Raw genomic sequence first — 6,772 nt, 5'->3', positions numbered from 1 at the left:
AGACAAAACAGAATGTGATCATTTGTGGGGTACTCGGCTAAACAGTACGACGACGAGCTAGTAGAAGTTTCAAACAAGTTAGGACAGGAGCAACAAAAGACAGGGAAAGTAGTGTAATGCTCACAAAAACGTCTGTCTGTAATATTTTAGAGGTTTTACAGGTGAAATGTCATGGTTGTGTATGAAAGGAGCATCCCTCCGACAGGCGCAGTTCACATGGTAAGAAATGGGGCGAGGTTCGCTTTATTATTATTTTTTTTCCCAGGATGGCGAAGTCATGGCCCGCCCTATTCTAACTCTGATTGGCAAAGCCTCGTTGCCTTCGTTGCCTGGGTTGGTTAGGTTTAGGCATGAGGACTGAGATTGGTTAGGATAAGCCTATCAGAGGCGGAGCAGGGCGGGTCATGCCTTCGCCATCCTGGGAAAAAATAATGCGTGACGTTCACCACTTAGCGAAACACACGATCGTATAAATGATATTATGGATGCGGGAACTCATCGTAAAACTGTAGTCAGTAAGCATAGTTCGTTTGCAAATGATTGCATCCTTTTTTATTGACTTTTTAAACAACATGCCAACTTTTTTTCGGTTGCACATCAACTTTTTATTGATTTTTTGATTGAACGCTACAAGTCAGTGTTCATTTCAAGCACCAAACTGAATTAGAAAATACATGGCAAAATAGCAACTTTTGTTTAGTTTTTTATCCATAGACTTCGTAGAAGCAAAACAACATAAAACAAAATAAGCAATTTTAAAATAAATAAATAAATAAATAAATAAGCAAGTTGCAATTTTGTTGATAAAAAGTGCTACTTTAACTATTGCAGAGGTAAAGAGCGCTTAAAAGGGTGAGTTTTATTTCTGAGAGGCAAGGAATCACAAGGAGACTTAATTTTGAATTGCATTTGGTATAAGATTCATACAATCACCGATCTTTGAAGGATTAACACCACTTAATAGCATCAAACAAATCAAATTATTGCATTATTCTGTCTTCCTTTAATCCGTTTTCATGCAACAGAGAAGCCACATTGAAATGTGTTCATGAGGCAACGTAAAGGGCTAAAATAAAGGCAGAGTCTCCACCTAATACACTAAACCTATTGTCACACTTAAAGTCAGTAGGAGGAGTTGGAGGTAGCCTATAGGTGTGGTCCAGTGCCCAGCTCGCCCAGCACGCACCTCCAGTTTCTACTGCAGCTTGTGCGCCACCTAGTGTCGATGCACCTTGCTTTCATCTTGAATTATTGGTTCTGATGGGTTTTTCATTGATGATGACAGTGAACGCGCTCAGTTCAGGGGTATTAGCATGTTTAACTCATTATACTAGAGTCTAAAAGCACTAAGACATTATACTGGGAAGAAAAGGAGAGCAGCAACAACCATTTATTCATCTGATTTCTCAGTTATTGAGCAAATGAGATGGAGGTGGTATCCAAGAAGCTGGGATACTCGACTCTTCATTACAAATGCAAAATGAAGTTTTTATGCCAACCAATAAAAATAATTCCATAGAGGCTGCAAAACTGTGATGAGCTCGCAATGCCTGTATAAATATATAAACCACATATTTTTCCAATTAGCAACTCATAATGTATACACTGTAGATCTAAAGTACTTACAATATATTATAATAATATTGCATTATATGATTTAATGGCATATTCACATTATATACAGTTAGACTGAAACACTTGACTGAACTCTTTGGGATTCATGATGTTAACAGTACAGTACAGTGAGCACTAAACTAACTGGAGCACAAGGCTTTTTTCATCCTCGAGGCATGAATAAACAGCAAAAGCAAATTTCATGAAGACGGCTTTTCTTGTGCGCAGAGCATTGTAAGCTTTTGGCCTTAGGTAATGACCAAAACTGCTGAAGATCCTCTGGAGGACAATGAATGTCAAATATCTTCTGTGGAAAAAGACATTACAGCAGCACTGAGATTACATATATAGTGAACCCTGTTCGTAAATCAATGCAGACAACAAGCCAAAACATATAAGTCTCAGTTTTTACACCAGTTTAGATCCTCAATTGTTCTTCAAAAATAGATATTTTGTCCATTTCATGAAGATCATAGTGGAAATCCAAGCAGTATTTTATCTTCATTTTCTGTCTTCATGTTGTCTTCAGTCTGTTTAGAGCAGTGAAAACATTTCTATAGAGGGAAGGTTTGCATGATAAGATGATATTTGTGCAGTTGGACTCAGATCTGTCAGTCAACAGAAACAACCAACGTCCATGACTCTCATCACCATCCCTATCTCAATGCTGCCCTCTTGTTTAATTAGATTTCATGTTCTACTTTACATTCTCTTCTCCCATGCAGTTTTTGGTTTTCTTTCTGTCCTGCCTTGAGTGTTGTGGCCTGCATAGAGGTTTTATCATCCAGATTAAATCGAATCACTTGTTTGGATGTATGTACCATAGATGTGCAGGCTTAAATGCTGTGAAAAGGCCCAATGCAGATGACACTGTTAACACAATAACTGTGGCATTTGCTAATATACAAATACATCTTTTCAATTAGAATGTGACAGTATTTGTATTTCAACCCATGTCACCTTTGATATTTTTCCAAACATCAGAGCACGTTTCTTTAATTTTCATGAATGAATCAGATTCACAGGCCATTTCCTGTCATCGCAGGAAAACACTGGTGGAACTACAAACATTAATGATGATGATGAATCAATAGAGTCAAAGAGTCAAAGTGAAATGTTCTATTGAACTTCAGCTTCACATTCAGCCTCAGTCAAGTGTTCCTCCTCACCTCACCGGGGGACTCATTCCCTCAGTTAGGAGCCACTTTTTTTTGGCACACATGAACCAAATAATATGGTTTATTATTAAGCTTATTACAAATGAATGTGCACAAAAGTTCCCCATTCATGATCATCTTTATTAATTCAGCAGTCGTGTAATGAAGTATCTTTAACAGACCAGTCACCATCGCCCTGTCTCTTTAAGCATGAATGTTTTTATAGATGTTTATTGGTCAGGAAAAAGGATGAAGAAGATCGGGGATATTCAGGAAGGTGTCATCATCCAACCCGTCCTCTTCATGTCTAAAAACACCAGCAGGGTTCAATCAGTCAAAGTGAGCAGAGAGTGTGGATGACAAAAAATGTGTCACCAAAAGTATTTATTTCAGAATATTTGTGGAAAAACTCTGATTTCCAACTCACGCGTTTCTTCCTGCAGCTCCACGCTGAGCTCGTGGGCCTAATTCAAGCGAGCCAGCAGCTGCTGCAGCAGTTTGAGCTGCTCGTTTTGCTTCTCAAGGACTGAGCTCAGCTTTTGGGCCAGGTTGCTTTGGAAATCTGAGGAAGAGTTTATGAATTCATTTGATTAGAGGAAGAGAATGAATGAATGACCAAGTAATCGAAGGAGAGCTGAGGTTTGTGGACTCACCTCCTTCAGTAGGTCTACCAGTGGGTTTTGGACCTGTGGGAACAAGAATGTGGGACATAACAACAACATATTTACGTTAGGGGGTTGCTAAGAGAGCACACACCTCTGCAGCACTGCACGACCATCTGAATGTATTATTTTAATAGAAAATAATTGATAATCTGCATTTGGATCTTCATCCAAAGACACACAGTGACAGAGCTCATAACCGCCAAGTTACAGATATTTGAACATCACGTTTCTGTCACACCCCCTCATGCCATCAGGATATGCAGGATCACACAGTTGACATGTGCTCTTGTTTTGTGTATTTGGTCGCTATTGGACAACTATGACAACATACAAGAAAACACACATTTTCACTTCACTGTCCACACACAAATTTAGGTGAAGACTGAATGAAATTTAGAGGGGAAAAAAAATCAAAGACTCTGCTTGGGTAGAGATGGTAATTTGGGTGTTTGCTGTAACGTTAAATGCCTCTATACACCGCCACATGGTGGTGCTATCCACACCAAAACACAATCACTTTGTTCCTCAGCCCACAGCTGAAGTTCCACCAAATCTGATTGAAATCTCTGTTTTGTAAAGATATACTTGATCGAGCCAATCACGCTGCTTGTGTTGATCCATTTTTTCAAAAATACTTATATTTGGAATTATGGCATCCCCGGAGCCAAAATGTACTGTGCCCACTGTACCACAGAAATTCAAGAGATCCAAGAGAAGTATATCATCAATGTCTCTGGCAAAGAGATCCTCTACAATTTATGATATTAACTAACAATATAAAGTTACCCAATTTACAATATACATGATATTTAACAGGACAGAAACCTTGAATTAATAATTTTACCTGGACGGAGAGCATCCTCCAGACTGAACCCAAAGCCGTCTAGAAACAAAGAACATAGACACAAATATTTTTTAAATTAACTTGGCTTTACTGAACATCTCTAAATGAATGTATACTTCTTTTCATTAAAAATAATTTGTCTGTTATATTAAATATAACTCAATCAATACCTACAGACAGATAAATTACAGAAATGCAGGATTTGAGTATAAACACAGATTTGTCACTTCTATCTATATCTATATGTCAGGAATTGGCAAGAATTGAGCAAGTTGAGCTTTTGTGTACTCACTTCCTCGACCATGCTTAGAGGTCTGGGAGCCTGTGGAACAGACAAGGTCAGTGTGACAGTGTGTTCATCATCATCATCAAAATACAGCATACTGACGGATTGGGATTAAACTGAAGGGATTCAGATTCAAAAACACACACATAAATTAATGCCTAATAATCTGGAATTCTTATCCTTCCCTCACATGACCAGACTACAGTCAGTTTTAGTTTCCCATCAAACAAATCAAATCATTACACTAAATGCTGAGTCAGCACGTTTGGATACTGTTGACTATTTGTGTAAGTGATGGATCTAAGTTCAATATTCGCTCTCTTTTTACTTCTGGTTTGGTCTCCACTCACTCCTGTGGGGAGCATCTCAGAGCCGAAGGGAACGTACACACAATAATCGATATGTAGAATAATATTTAAATCAAACGCAAGCTAAAACTGTTAAATAATAAGAACAAATCAGCTCATATAAGGTGATAATAGGCCAAATATCAGTTAATGTAGCTTTAAATAAACAAACAATGGCCTAAGATAAGATAAGATAAAACTTTATTTACCCCCAGCTGGGGAAATTTGGGCATTACAGCAGCATGTAAAAGAAAAATGACTGCTCTCAGCTGTATTGAGTGCATATTAGTTTTCCATAAGTGAGTTTTACCGGGACTAAGAGCATCGGCCAGACTGAACCCAAAGCCATCTAAAAATGCAGAATATGAAGAAGAAATTAGATCAAATTTGAAAATCAAGATGATCAAATAATTACAATGGATAATGATTATTTAATAATATACTATGAAAGTGTTAAAGAGGCAATAAATGTGAATTAGTGTGACATTTGTAGACTCACTTCCTCTGGGGAATTTAGTAGGTCTGGGTCTCATGGTAGGGGCTCCTATAACATAGAGATGCATAAACAAAAGGTCTTACTGTCCTCACAAAATGACATGTCCAAGGTTCCTTTTTACCTTTTACCAAACATTAGAAAAGTTAGAGCCACCACAGTAACAAATGAATTCGACTCATCAAGATGGTATCACTGCAATTATGTCCAATCAAATGTTGAAGCTTCTCACCTCTGCCACGGAGAAAATCATACACGCCGATTGCTGTTTGAGAAAGACATGAAAAACAAAAGGTGAACGCCCATCTAAAGATCCACTCCCCGCTAGCCGACGTTCAGTTTCGTGATGTTGTGAAACTCAACAGCTGAGTTTCCATACATCAACTCAAGCTGGGATGACGTTTTGGGGATTTGTGGTTGCTACTGGGGAAATCAGGGTGTGGATCTGTACAATCCTGCTCAGACCTGAGGTTTGGTCGAGATGTATACAGCTGAACGAATACAAAAGCATTCGACTGTTGAATACAGTGACTTTAAAATGTATTTCAGTCTGTATTGAAATTTGCATTTGCACACTCACCACGCATAGATCGGTGAACAGCTGCTCCATGGCTGGGATCTGTGAGTATGGAAACATCATCAACAAGTATATAAATTAAAAAAACACACACACAGAAAGCAGCATCAGAAGCAGCAGCATAAAGCATCAATACATAACTAGTGATGGGCCCCTGTGAAAGGGTGGTGCTGTGATTAGTTACATCAGGTCTAATACTTGGGTGGCAGCAGAAGTGGTGCAATGCTGAGGTGTTGACCCACATCTGTTGTGAGTGGCTGTCAGTGTCACACTAGCTGTTTCTCAAGCAGGTCATGCTGTTGTTTTTCAGTCTTGCGTGTCTTTGTTTGGCACCACCAGGTACCACCGCCTTTCAACATCTACTTTTTTTTTTCCCCCACCTCATCTTGTCTCTTTTTATACCATAATTCCACTAAATCGCCATCATCAGTCCCCGCTCGTCGGATCTCCTTGGATTCAGATGTTAATTTGATGTCCTGCCAGTGCAATAGCCTCTGATCCAGTCTGTGCTCATTTCGATTATGACGTGGCATTAACATTTCTGATGGTTTTGAGCAGCGACATAAGACCAAAGCAAAGGCCACTCACCATTATCATCTATGGCATCAGACAGGTCAGATCCTGTAAAAGGAAGACACAAATCAACATCAGGTTATCATTAGACATGATAGTTTGAGCCTTCCCTAACAGGAAAAGATTAAAATCATTACTGATGTGAATTGTGGTCAGTACTGTCCATGTTGCAGTTGTTGGCTTCCATGCAGTACTGACTGACAATTGTGGTCAGCT

Source organism: Chelmon rostratus, chromosome 24 (assembly GCF_017976325.1).
Source record: "Chelmon rostratus isolate fCheRos1 chromosome 24, fCheRos1.pri, whole genome shotgun sequence".
Taxonomy (NCBI): domain Eukaryota; kingdom Metazoa; phylum Chordata; class Actinopteri; order Chaetodontiformes; family Chaetodontidae; genus Chelmon; species Chelmon rostratus.
This window is presented reverse-complemented; position numbering follows the sequence as displayed.